At 44.3% G+C, this 14520-nt stretch overlaps 1 protein-coding gene across 6 annotated transcripts in view; it reads right to left on the bottom strand.

Annotated features, from left to right (window-relative positions):
• Positions 1 to 14520, bottom strand: part of DLGAP2 (DLG associated protein 2) — a 655212-nt gene that overhangs the window by 465726 nt on the left and 174966 nt on the right. The window lies entirely within an intron of this gene.

The raw sequence follows: 14520 nt of genomic DNA, 5'->3' as shown, positions 1-14520 counted from the left end.
ACCAAAGCCCTCCAACTATATATCAGATACATCTCATGCAGTAGCAGCAAATGCTTTCTCTTGCTCTCCCATAAGATAAGTACATAAGATCGGCCATACTGGTCAGACCAAAGGTCCACCTAGCCCAATATCCTGTCTTCTAACATCAAGTGTTGCCCATTCCCATTCCCAACTTCTGGCAAACAGACACTAGGGACACCATCCCTGACCATCTTGGCTAATAGCATGTGCTAACAGATGTATCTGTATACTAAACTGGAGGGACCACCTCTCAAGATGGAAAGGCATGTGAGTCAGCAAGCCTATTCATTCCTTCTTGTCTCTTCTGAGACTGGTAAAAATTGATATAATTTTTGCCCATTGTGATGATGATTTTCATTATGTACCAGGAACTGGACTGAGACCAAACTTAATTCACACAGACCACTAATGAGACATAAGATAATTTTCTATCAGTATGTAAGCTGGAGAACTTAATTTCTAACTCTAATGTCCTTATACATTCATCACTGAAGATCAAGTCCCAGCCAAATATGATTTTTGGTTTTAAAATCAATTTTCAATTGATTTGAGTGTAAAAAAAAAATCTGAAACATTTCTGAACTGGTAAGATTTTTTTTCAACAGTTGGTTAATTCAAAAGAAGCCAAACAGGTAAAATATTTTAAAGTAGTCACTTTTAAATTGAGAACAACCATTTGGAAGCAACCAACTGTCCCACTGCCCAATGGTTGCCTGTCCAACATAGCTATTGCCAGGTAACTCTCCTAACATCCTTTACTCCCCACTACATTCTTCACCTCCTTCATTCTCACTTTTGTGTGATATATTTATTAGTTATTAGATTTGAATACATTTTATTATTGCTCTGTCTTTGTGATACAAGACAAGAAAAGGTCTTGTTCATTATTAGGTCTGAGCACTATCATGGTGCAAACAGCAATTCTCCAAGGATCTGAACATCAATCAACATGGTTTTTCTTGTTGGGATACTTCTAACTAGGGACCAAAGCCTTCCAGAAAAGGACTTATTAGATGTGGATTTGGTTGCAGGAGATACTGCAAGTTTTCATAATGTAGTGTCTCAGAGGAAAGGAGGGAAGTACAGTGAGACTTCAATAACTCAGTCCTGGAGTCTTTGTTCTGTACTTGTAATGTGAATGTGGGCAAAGCTTCACCCAGAGTGCTTCAGAGGGGATAAAAACACCACTAGGGATAACATTTTCAAAAGCACTGGATTGACCTGGAGCCTAACACACTTAGGATTCTAACACACATTGAAAACAAATGGGACTTAGGCACTTCTGCAAATAGGACCTGGGGCTCCTATATAGACAAGACTTGGCACCCTTAAATTAAAATTTTATCTTCCATCTTTGCTCTGATCATGATAGAGGGAAAATTCCATCCTGATCCTGAAGCTTGCAGTCAATCCAACCCAAAGCATGTGATCAAGATTCGCCACTTGTAGTTCAATACAAGTTCAAGCATGCAGAATTGCAAACTATGAGAAACGAGGGATAATTCAGGTCCAAGACCAATAACTCTCTGAACTACTATAATAAATTAGTATAATCTTATCTTCTTGTAGAGAGATCCTCAAGATATATTTCATCTAAAGAAGTCTAACTTCTGATTCCATGATCTTACATCAGCACATTTTAATATGACAAAGAAGAACACACACAAACTTTCAGTGGTCTATGAGACTTAAAATTCTGCATGCCCAGGCAAAAGTATTCAAATTTGCCTCATCTGCTATGAAATCCATGCTTCCTCTAACCTTTCTATGACAAGAGAGAAGCCAGACACAGCACTTTCATGGTTGTCTTGAATTTAGACCTCTTCAGGAGATTCAAAGAGTAGTCCACCAGCACTAAAATTATGATACTAATTTCTTTTTTGTTTCATTTGCCTTTGTCTGGATTTATTCCAAAATTAGGTTAGCTGCAGCTAGATCAGGAGACCTATAGAAAAAAAAATCAGAAACATTCTAACATTCAAGAAGATTAAATTTGCCTCAAAAAGAGTATTTACTTTGGTGGGAGGAAGCCTGCACTCAGTATCTGATATAATCAAGATGTCGGATGGGATATGCTATGGGATTTTGTTTGTATTACAGACAGACAAAACATTTATGGTAAAATAATGTTTGAATGTGAAGAGGGGGAAAAAAATCAACAAACCAACCAACCAAAACCTAATCTGAAATACCAATGGGATATACAGGCGGTAAAACACATCCAGGATACTCTACAGCCATGATAAATCTGGCTTCAATTTGCAGACATCTCAAGTTCGCAAGCTCTCTCATGGATAAATAAGACAACTGTAAAATTCCCTCCAGACTCTTTCCAATTCCTCACTTGCTGTACACATTAAGAATGTAAGTGTCTGATCATGAGTATTGGTTTGTTCTAGAAAAGCAAATAAGCTTTATTAAATACTATTTCTGAATCAAATTTTGCAATTTTATCAATAGATTTGGGTGCTATAAAACACTGTAAGCAAATACCATGCTATATAGTGATCTTATCTTATATTTCCATGTTTCAGACTGAATTTTTGATGAACATCTTTCCCAGTTGAGTCTGATATTCTGAGGCTGTCATGCTGAAACAACTGGACAAAGACCTGCTGGCTTCTAGCAACTTGTCCCCTTCAAACATGTCTTCAATGGTCTTATCAACCTCACTATTTGAGTGAAAAAAGATGTGCTACATAGTTATGTTAGCTGGTGCAGTACCATTCAATATGATGCTTAAAGACTACCACTCACAGGAGATTCCAAAAATGGCCAATATTTTACAATATCTTGTTCATTTTAGTGGTTACTGCTTTATTTCTCTATTTGGCAGAAATGTATCTTGAATTCAGAATTGGAATCTCGATGCCTGTCTTCTGTAGGCAAAATAGGAATTCAAAGCATTTTTTTTCTTTTTAAAAAATTCTACTTAGCTGACTGTTGATCTTGGTCTCGTTTGAGTTCTGTTTGCTTGACATTTTCTCTATCCAATGACTGCGAAAGGAAGTGTGTTAGATGCTACTATATTGTCAAATTCTCCCTTTGGATGTGTAGGCAGGGCTCCCCTTAAGATCACTAGATGATAAAATTCAGTCACTAACTTTTTGCATGCTGGCAGTTGCTCATTTCCTTATCTGATGTAGCACAAGAACCAGGGGAATGTTTATAATATTATCCCAAACCTCATGAAATAGTCATCCGCTTTATTTTTAACACTCTATTCATGCCTATGGATCAGCAAACTGAAGATATGCTATGACAAGAATTGCTTTTAAGATGACTGTCTTACTGCACACTGCAAGTTCCACATTCTTGACAATGATAACTGGCACAGACACCACACACTGCTCTGGTGAAATGAGAGATGTAGGATTGACCTACTCGAAGCAAACCTAAGGAGATGATATTTAAAGGGATTCAGAAGTCAAGATTCACCAGCTGGGATGTACGATCTCATTCTCTCCATCTTTAAAAAGCTGCATTCTGATACTAGATGCTGCTGTTTTACACAGCTCTTATTGTACCCAAGGGTGGTACAATCTTTTTCAGATCTGCAGACAGGAGTGATGTTTGAGAAATACACCAAGATATATTGGGCATATCAGGGCACAGTTCTGATTTAAATTTGTGTGTGTGTGTGTGTGTGTGTGTGTGTGTGTGTGTAATACTCTCCCAGGGTTCACCCACGAGCTACGCTCCACATACTTGAGCTGCTACTCACAGTAGACTGTACAGATGTTCAAGATAGGATCACACACATGCTGAATATATTCATCAATGGGGTTCAAATGTACTTTTGGGCAAATCCAGATAAAGCACAAAATGGTAGGCCCTGGCCTTCCCACAGCCAGGCAGTGACATCAGAATCTAAAAATTGTATTTTAAAAAATAAATATAATGTTAGCTTCAAAGTTGTGAAGAAAACTTTGCAAATGTGATCTGGGTATAACCAGTGGAGTGATGTCCGCATAAGGACTTGTCTAACTTAAGAAAATTTGCAGTGGTTTAATTGCATTATTGTAGTTATACTGGTGCAAATCCCAAATGAACATGGGCTACACCAGCACAGAGTGGGATGCAGTTTACTTTAGTAAATTGCTGAGCTAAGCTATGTGGGTGTAAGTCCCTCTTCAATCCAGTGCAACTCATCTTATTTAGGGGGCTGCACCAGTCTACGTGCAAATTTTCTTAGCATGCACAAGCCCTGAGTCTCCAGAGAGCTCCATCAGAGGGCAATGCAGCAGCTACTAAAGCCAAGGAGGAAGCCGTTTAGTCCCAAACCCACCCACCAGAGTAGACCAGGACCCTAAACTACACTGGGGAGAATTTTATAGCATTAACCCTAGAAAAACAGTCATGGAAGTAGAACAACTTTTCAAGTATGCCGACAGTACAGATTTCAAAGAAATCTCTGCGGGATACTCATCCATATACATATAGATCTGACGCCCCTCTACAGAAAGATCAGTACAGCGGAAAGATTGCATGGAAACATGGCTAGTGCTACACACTTTGATGTCTTAGGCTGCTGCTAGATGGTAGTTCATGGGGGAGTCCTTAAAGGGAAAGAATCCAACAGTGCTCACTCCATTGTTGGACAAGAGCTGGTCTGGCTTGTTGGAACTGCTTCAGTGCAGCAGTTCCCAGCCCTGGCCACTGTTGCTGTCCCAACAGTACAAGGGGATGTGCACCTGTAAAGGGGCAAAGTGCTCTCCCCTTCAATAGAGGTGATGATGCATGAACAAAAATAATCCATTGTGACAAAGTTCCTCCTCTATCTTGGTGGGTCCTGCGCTTATTGGTGGACTTTCTTGCCTCAGAGATTCACCATGTGGGTTGGGGAACAGCCCAGAGACCTTCCCCTCTGGAAGAACCCCAGTCCAGGTCAATTGGGAGGTTTGGGGGGAACCCGGGCCCGCCCTCTACTCCGGGTTCCAGCCCAGGGCCCTGTGGACTGCAGCTGTCTATAGTGCCTCCTGTAACAGCTGCATGACAGCTACAACTCCCTGGGCTACTTCCCCATAGCCTCCTCCAAACACCTTCCTTATTCTCACCACAGGACCTTCCTCCTGGTGTCTGATAACACTAGTCTACAATTTTTGAGAAGTTGTCTGCTTCAGAGATAAAATGTGCTATTTATTATGTATTTTGATGTGCTGAATTCAAATATGACAATTAAAACAACTGATTGGCTACTGTTCCTAAGATATTTAAGTTTTTACATTTTATGTCTATGTATATTGTGTAGATAGTAGAGTTTTAATCATAAATTGTAAACCTAGGTCTTTTCATGTGTTTATGGTTGCTTTACATGATAATATTTCACCTGTCCTGTTTATGTAACACTTTAAAAATCAGCAAAAGGGTTATATAAATAAAATTTATTATGAAACAAAAGGCAAAAAACTATTCTGTACATAGTTTAGTCCTATTCAGTGTCTACTCGGCGCTTCTTGGCTTGTCTCTTGTATTCATTAAATGGAGCATCTCTTGTCACTGTCCAGCAATAGTCTGCAAGCATTGATGGGCTCCTTTGCCCTGATAGCGTTTCTCCATTGTTGCAATGTCCTGGTGAAATCGCTCGCCGTGCTCATCGCTCAGTGCTCCGCAGTTCAGTGGAAAAAAACTGGATGAGAGTGCAAAAAATGTATCTTTAGTGACATGTTGCAACCAAGGCTTTTGTATGCCTTGAGGAGGTTTTCCACCAACAACCTGTAATTGTCTGCCTTGTTGTTTCCGAGAAAATTTATTGCCACTAACTGGAAGGCTTTCCATGCCGTCTTTTCCTTGCCACGCAGTGCATGGTCAAATGCATCATCTCGAAGAAGATCACGAATCTGAGGACCAACAAAGACATCTCCCTTTATCTTAGCTTCACTTAACCTTGGAAATTTTCCACAGAGGTACTTGAAAGCTGCTTGTGTTTTGTCAATGGCCTTGACAAAGTTCTTCATCAGACCCAGCTTGATGTGTAAGGGTGGTAACAAAATCTTCCTTGATTCAACAAGTGGTGGATGCTGAACACTTTCCCTCCCGGGCTCCAATGACTGTCAGAGTGGCCAATCTTTCTTGATGTAGTGGGAATCTCTTGCACGACTATCCCATTCGCAGAGAAAATAGCAATACTTTGTGTATCCAGTCTGCAGACCAAGCAAGAGAGCAACAACCTTCAAATCACCACAAAGCTGCCAATGATGTTGGTCATAGTTTATGCACCTCAAAAGTTGTTTCATGTTGTCATAGGTTTCCTTCATATGGACTGCATGACCAACTGGAATTGATGGCAAAACATTGCTATTATGCAGTAAAACAGCTTTAAGACTCGTCTTCGATGAATCAATGAACTGTCTCCATTCATCTGGATTGTGAATGATGTTGAGGGCTGCCATCACACCATCAATGTTGTTGCAGGCTACAAGATCACCTTCCATGAAGAAGAATTGGACAAGATCCTTTTGACGGTCACGGAACATAGAAACCCTTACATCACCTGCCAGGAGATTCCACTGCTGTAGTCTGGAGCCCAACAGCTCTGCCTTACCCTTGGGTAGTCCCTGACAAGGTCATTCAGTTCACCTTGTGATATGAGGTGTGGTTCAGAGGAGGAGGATGGGAGAAAATGTGGGTCCTGTGACATTGATGGTTCAGGACCAGAAGTTTCATCCTCTTCCTCTTCTGACTCAAGTGAGAATGATTCTGGTGCATCAGGAACTGGCAGTCCTTCTCCGTGGGGTACTGGGCGTATAGCTGATGGAATGTTTGGATAATGCACAGTTCACTTTTTCTTTGACACACCTTTCCAAACTGGAGGCACCATGCAGAAGTAACAATTGCTGGGATGATCTGTTGGCTCTCTCCAAATCATTGGCACTGCAGAAGGCATAGATTTCCTTTTCCTGTTCAACCACTGGCAAAGATTTGTTGCACAAGTGTTGCAGCATATGTGTGCGGACCACCTCTTTTCCTGATCTCCAATTTTGCAGCCAAAATAAAGGTGATAGGCTTTTTTAACCATAGTGGTTATACTGCGCTTTTGTGATGCAAAAGTCACTTCACCACAAACATAGCAGAAGTTATCTGCACTGTTCACACAAGTACGAGGCATCTCTGCTCACTTTGGCTAACCAGAAATGTGTCCCTTTGCAAAATCAAACACTGACAAATAAGAGAGCACGACACTGTATGATTTCTAGAGCTGATATAGGGCAATTTGTTCAGCAGAGTGATGTAAGCTTTGTTATGATTGCATCATCCATGACTTCTAGGAATAACATGATGCAATTCATATCATGTATGACGCAATACCAGCTTCAGATTGCATCATTCATTGTTTTGCCTAAAAAGCAAGTACTGTCCAAACCCAGTCATAGATTTATTCATAGATCCAGTCAAAGATGTATTTTGGTCATTTCTGGTTTAAATTGAGATCCCTTCCCTTTATAACTCACTTATCCTCCGCCATTCCCAAGTCAAAGGTCGTATATACTGACCCAATAGCATATCTTGAAAACTAGAGCCAATCAACAATTTTAAGCATCATTTTCGTTCTCAGTGACCCAGAATTAGTAAAGTTTGACGACATTTATTTCAGAAGCATTTTGGCTGTAGAGCAGTGTAATGCTTGTGCTCCTCAGTCCTCCAGCAGCACACCCTCTCACTCTCAGCTCCTTGCGCCTCTTGCTCCCAGCTCGTCACACTCGCCCCACAAACTGAAGTGAGCTCCTTTTAAAACCCAGGTGCTGTGATTAGCCTGCCTTAATTGATTCTAGCAGTTTCTTCTTAATTGGCTCCAGATGTCCTAATTAGCCTGCCTGCCTGAACTGGTTCTAGCAGGTTCCTGATTACTCTAGTGCAGCCCCTGCTCTGGTCACGCAGGGAACAGAAAACTACTCATCCAGTGACCAGTATATTTGCCCTCTACCAGACTCCTGTACCCCACTGGTTTGGGTCTGTCACATATCCCTCCCCCCTGCTCAACGCCAGGGGGTTGGGCAGCTTGGGACGCCAGACAGTGCACATGTGAGAAGCCATCGGCGTTGCCATGACGGCTCTCTGCTCTGTGTTGCACACGGAACTGGAAAGGTTGGAGGGATAAGAACCATCTGGTCACCCTTATGTTCTTCTCCTTGTTCCACTGCATCCATTGAAGAGGGACATGGTTGGTCACAAGGACAAATCTGCGCCCGAGCAGATAGTAGCGCAATGTTTCCCTAGCCCATTTTACAGCAAGGCATTCTCTCTCCACCACTGCATATTTTTGTTCCCTTGGAAGGAGTTTCCGACTGAGGTATAGAATTGGGTGTTCCTCCTCCCCGACCATCTGTGATAGAACGGCCCCCAATCCTACTTCCGATGCATCTGTCTGCAGGATAAACTCCTTGGTGAAATCAGGGGCTATCAGTACAGGGTTACTGCAGAGGGCAGTCCGTAGGTCCGTGAATGCTTCCTCTGCTGCGTCAGACCATCTCACCAGATCAGATCCACGGGCTTTCACTAGGTCTGTCAGGGGGCTTGCCCTTGTGGCAAAGTGGGGGATAAATCGTCGGTAATACCCCACCACACCTAGGAACGCCTGGACTTGTTTCTCGCGACTTGGTCGGGGCCAATTTTGGATGGCCTCTAACTTGTTCACTTGGGGTTTTACCAAACCTTTTCCCACAATGTAGCCAAGATATTTGGCCTCTGTAAACCCTACAGCGCACTTGGCAGGGTTTGCTGTAAGGCCAGCTCGCCTGAAGGTATCGAGGACTGCCTCCACCTTCTCCAGGTGGGTTTCCCAGTCAGGGGTATGAATGATCACATCGTCCAAGTAGGCAGCAGCATAACTGTTATGCGGGCATAATAACTTGTCCATGAGGTGCTAGAAGGTAGCTGGGGCCCCATGTAATCCAAAAGGGAGGACAGTATATGAAAAAGACCCTCTGGTGTAGAGAACGCAGTCTTTTCCTTTGCGTCTTCTGCAAGGGGAATCTGCCAGTACCCCTTTGTCAAGTCTAGGGTAGTCAAGTACCAGGCATTACCCAGACGGTCCACTAGCTCATCTATGCGAGGTATGGGGTACGCGTCGAACTGGGATACTTCGTTTAGTCGCCGGAAGTCGTTGCAAAATCTTGTGGTGCCATCAGGTTTGGGCACCAGCACGATTGGGCTGGACCACTGACTGTGGGATTCTTCGATGATCCCCAACTCCAGCATTTTTTTTACTTCTGCTTTTATTTCCTTTTTGCCGCTGGCACCCGATAGGGCCTCATTGTTACTCTGGCCCCAGGGATCATGACGATGTGGTGATATGTCTCGGTTGTTCGACCCGGTTTTGTCGAGAACACATCTTGGTTCCGGAAGATCATCTCAGACACCTCATACTTCTGGTCTGGTGTTAAATCGGGAGACTCTCACCTATTTGGAAGGCTTGTTTACCTGGGTTAGGTCTTTTTGGACCGTTGTGCATGCCTCTTGTGCATGCCAGGGTTTCAGACGGTTAACGTGATAAATCTGTTCTTGTTTTCTGCGTCCTGGCTGTCGCACCTTGTAGGTTACTTCCCCCATGGGTTCAACCACCTCATAGGGCCCCTGCCATTGGGCCAGAAGCTTGCTTTCTGACATGAGTACCAACACCATAACCCGATCCCCTGGTTGGAACTGTCGCACTTTTGCCTGGCGATTGTAATGGGTTCGCTGGGCCTCCTGTGCCTTCTCCAAATGTTCCCGTACAATAGGGGTAACCTGGGCTATCCGGTCTCGCATCTGCATTACATGCTCTATTATATTTCTCCCCTCATTGGGTTCCTCTTCCCAGATCTCTTTGGCGATATCTAGTATGCCACGGGGGTGACGCCTGTATAATAACTCAAAGGGGGAAAACCCAGTTGAGGCCTGAGGTACCTCCCGGATAGCGAACATAAGATAGGGTAATAGGGTGTCCCAATCCTTCCCGTCCCGACTTACCACCTTCCTTATCATAGCCTTGAGGGTTCAGTTAAACCTTTCTACCAACCCATCAGTCTGCGGATGGTAGACCGAAGTTCTCAGGGTATGTATATGGAGCAGCATACAGAGGTCCTTCATTAGCTTCGACATAAATGGGGTTCCTTGGTTGGTTAATATCTCCTTCGGTAGCCCCATTCGGGCAAAGATCCCCACCAGCTCTTTGGCTATAGTTTTAGAGGCCGTGTTCCGCAGAGGGACGGCTTCTGGGTAGCGAGTAGCATAGTCCAAAACAACAAGTATATATTGGTGGCCCCAAGCCGTCTTCTCCAGGGGTCCCACTAGGTCCATGGCTATTCGCTCGAAGGGGACCTCTATGATGGGAAGGGGTACTAAAGGTGCCCTCAAGTGGGGACGGGGACTGTGCAGCTGACACTCCGGGCAAGAGGCACAGTACCTCCACACTTCTTCATGTACTCCGGGCCAGAAAAAACGTTGCAGGACTCGTGCCAGGGTCTTCTCTACCACCAAATGCCCCCCAAAACGAGGACTATGAGCAAGACTTAATACAGCGTTCTGGTGTTTTTGAGGTACTAGGATCTGCTGTACCTTCTGCCCCTGCACTGGTGCAACCCGGTATAAGAGATCCTTCTTCATTATGAAGTAGGGTCCTGGTCCCTGGGTTTTCCCTTCCACAGGGACACCATCTATTTCAGTCACCTCCTTCCTAATGTTGTCATACCTTGGGTCTTCTGCCTGGTCCCATCCAAAATTTCCTCTCCCGGGGCTAATCTACCCAAGATCTAGGGGCCCAGTCTCTGTTGCCTCTACTGGTTCAGAAGCATTAGGGTGGGGGTTAGACTCAGGTGCTTCTCCCTCCTGTGTGGCCTCCTTTTCAGCTGCGCGGGTCCGCCAACCTACAAGAGCAACCCTCTGGCTTTGGGTCAGTATTCGACAGCCTTAGCTGCCCTTCTTTCCCTTTTTGTCTTTCTACCTTGTCTGGTAGTGGAGAACAAATCTGGGGATATTTCAGAGAAGATTGGCGGTTGACAGTCTGCTGTGGATGCCTCACCAATTTTAGGGTCCCCATCTTTCTCCAATCCCCCTACTGGGAGTAAGTTTCCAAACCCTGGGAAGTCCCTCCCTATGAGCACCGGGTATGGGAGTTTAGGGACTACACCTGCTGCTACCTCAATAGTGTTCCCTTGGATCTCGATTTTTACTGGGATGGTGGGGTAGTAACTAACTGTCCCATGGATACAGGTTATCCCCGTACGTTTAGCCTGCAGCAGCTGACTACGCTTCACGAGCTTCCCTGAGATAAGCGTGATAGCACTCCCCAAATCAACCAGTGCCGTGGTCCCTACCCCATTTAGTTTCACTGGTCTGGTCTACATATGTGGGGTTAGTGAGACCCCCCACAAGGTGGATTAGAGAGCATGGATCTGCCCAGTTCCCCAGGTTACACAGAATAAGCTCCTTAGCATTGAGACACTGTGCAGCTATGTGTCCCCACTCCCCGCAGGCATAACATCTGTATGGAGCCCTAGGCGTTCCCCGGTCTCTTGGTTTGGGCAATCTAGCACCATGATCCTCTTCTCCCTCAGTGCTACGACTCTTTGTGGCCTCTGATGGGCCTTCAGCCTCTCTCTTTTTCCACTTGGGCCCTCCTGGTGGCCCAGTCACCCGAACTTTAGGGCTTGGTGCTGCTAGTTTAACCCAGGGTGCCTCTTTCTTAACTGTTTGGGTCAGCTCCCTCGCTGTCCTTCGCCTCTCTACCAAGGCGACAACCTCATCATAGGTGGAGGGTTTGTTCTAGCTTACCCAGGCACAAAGGTCTGGTGGTAGTCCCCTCATGTACCGGTCGATGACCAGAACTGCTAATATCTCTTCCGGACTCCGGGACTCTGTTTGCAACCACTTTCGTGCAAGATGGATGAGGTCATACAATTGGGACCACGGGGTTTTGTCTTCCTGGTACCTTCAACCATAATACTGCTGGGCCCGCACTGCTGTCGTTACCCCAGATCTGGCCAGGATCTCTGCTTTCAGCTGGGGGTAGTCTGCCGCAGCCTCTTCAGGCAGATCATGGTAGGCCTTCTGGGCCTCCCCACACAGGAATGGGACAAGGATGCCAGACCACTGATCTCGAGGCCAGGCCTCCCATAGGGCTGTCCTCTCAAAGGCCAGAAGGTATGTCGCTATATCATCCTCCCGTTTCATTTTCTGCAGACAATGGCTGGCCTGTATGAGCCACGTCCCATCATGGCCGCGATTCAGCTCTGTAAGGGACTTTACCTGGTTTACCAGTTCCCGCAACATAGCTTGGTCTTGAGCAGCCTGGTCCATCAGCAGGCGATTAGTCTCTTGCTGCAGCCGCACTGCCTCCTGTTGGGCGGCTGCCTGGACACGGGTAGCCTCCTGCTTGTATCAGTGCCCGCACTACATCATCCATTGTGGTGAAAAAAATAAACCCTCTCCTTTTTTTGTTGTTTTTTTTTTAATCACCCTCCCTCTTCCGCCGCGCTGTGCACCCCAAAATCTCACCCCTGACATCAGTGTGACAAAGTTCCTCCTCTATCTTGGTGGGTCCTGCACTTATTGGTGGATTTTCTTGCCTCAGAGATTCACCATGTGGGTTGGGGAATAGCCCAGACACCTTCCCCTCTGGAAGAACCCACAGTCCAGGTCAATTGGGATGTTTGGGGGGAACCCGGGCCCGCCCTCTACTCCGGGTTCCACCCCGGGGCCCTGTGGACTGCAGCTGTCTATAGTGCCTCCTGTAACAGCTACATGACAGCTACAACTCCCTGGACTACTTCCCCATGGCCTCCTCCAAACACCTTCCTTATTCTCAACACAGGACCTTCCTCCTGGTGTCTGAAAACGCTTGTGCTCCTCAGTCCTCGAGCAGCACACCCTCTCACTCCCAGCTCCTTGCGCCTCTTGCTCCTAGCTCCTCACACTAGCTCCACAAACTGAAGTGAGTTCCTTTTAAAACCCAGGTGCCCTGATTAGCCTGCCTTAATTGAGTTTCTTCTTAATTGGCTCCAGGTGTCCTAATTAGCCTGCCTGCCTGAACTGGTTCTAGCAGGTTCCTGATTACTCTAGTGCAGCCCCTGCTCTAGTCACTCAGGGAACAGAAAACTACTCATCCAGTGACCAGTATATTTGCCCTCTACCAGACTCCTGTACCCCACTGGTCTGGGTCTGTCACACCATCTTGACTCCCTGATTCCAGGTTCAGATTGCAGGGCTGACAGTTGGGAAAGATGCCTTTTTATTTGTAAAATGAGAAACTTTGATGTGAGAAAATGAACATGGCACTTTTACTAAAATAAAATTTTAGAGTATTTTTCTCTTTGTCTGGTAAATGAGAACTAAGGCCCCCATTCTGCAAACAGCTTCATTTTAACGGTTAGCCCCTAAACCTATGTTCAGTAGTTTTGGATACTAGGGCATAAGAGTTTCATATTTCATATGCCAGAGTCCATGCTGAAATGAACTAAAACAATATTTATGGAAGCCTACTAATTTTTAATGGTGCAATTTAAAAAAAAATGCAATCTAGTGCCCCAAAATTATAATTTAATCTGCTTAAACCAATCTCCAAAACTAGCACCAGAATGAAACAGGATCCATATTTTTATTAGATCTGTTTCCTGAAGTTCATTTTTAGCACTATTTCACTGTTCACCACCTGATTAAATTGCCTACTGTTTCTAATTTAATGAGAGACTGAAAAATTCTGAATGATAATTGAGGACAGTAGTGTTTTTAAAGGAAGAAAGTGTGTGGGTAGCTAGCTGAGACAGAGAAGAATGCTTATTAGTGTGGAGGTGGAAGAAGGCCTTACAGAGAACAACAGTTAAAGTCTATTTTACTGGGAAAATACTGTACTTGACTTATGCTACTCAACTGGAACTTTGTATCTCAAGCCTATATTGGCCAAAAATTCTCCCTCTAATGGCATATAATATGGGAAATCTAATGTTTTGCAATTTACAATTATTTTAAAAAATGTAAATATAGCCAGGAACCTGTTAATATTTTTGTTGTGGACTGCTTTCTTTTGGAAAATAAAGTGCTGTTAGTGGAATTTGAGGCCATTCTTGATTAATGCAAATATATGAAGAAAGTAGCAGCAGTACAAGTTTTCTCACCACCATGTCTTATGCTAGAGAACTTGAAAGCAAGAAATGAATCCAACTTGACTTTAGTTGAGTCCTGAGTATTTACTGGACAAGGTCTCCGGATTATGCTGTACTACCTGTAGTGAGTCTTTCACAGTGTCATTTCAATCCCTAGAACATATTTATTTTTTCTTCTATTAAAGTAAGTCACGCTGTGGCTTCAACATGGATCAGGAACACAGATGAAAGGGCAGTTTTCTTATTCAACCTGTTTCTCTTGAAATTTTGCTGTTTCTGTCCTACATCATCTTGATACCAACATTTTATAGGAAGTCAAGTGAGTAACTGTGTAGAAGTCTGAATTGAAACACATATCTATAAAGATATAATACATCACTAAAGCAATACTGCATTTTATTAAAACATAGTTGCAACCAAT

The sequence above is a fragment of the Chrysemys picta genome, chromosome 3, assembly GCF_011386835.1.
Source record: "Chrysemys picta bellii isolate R12L10 chromosome 3, ASM1138683v2, whole genome shotgun sequence".
NCBI classification, from domain to species: Eukaryota; Metazoa; Chordata; order Testudines; family Emydidae; genus Chrysemys; species Chrysemys picta.
This window is presented reverse-complemented; position numbering and strand designations above follow the sequence as displayed.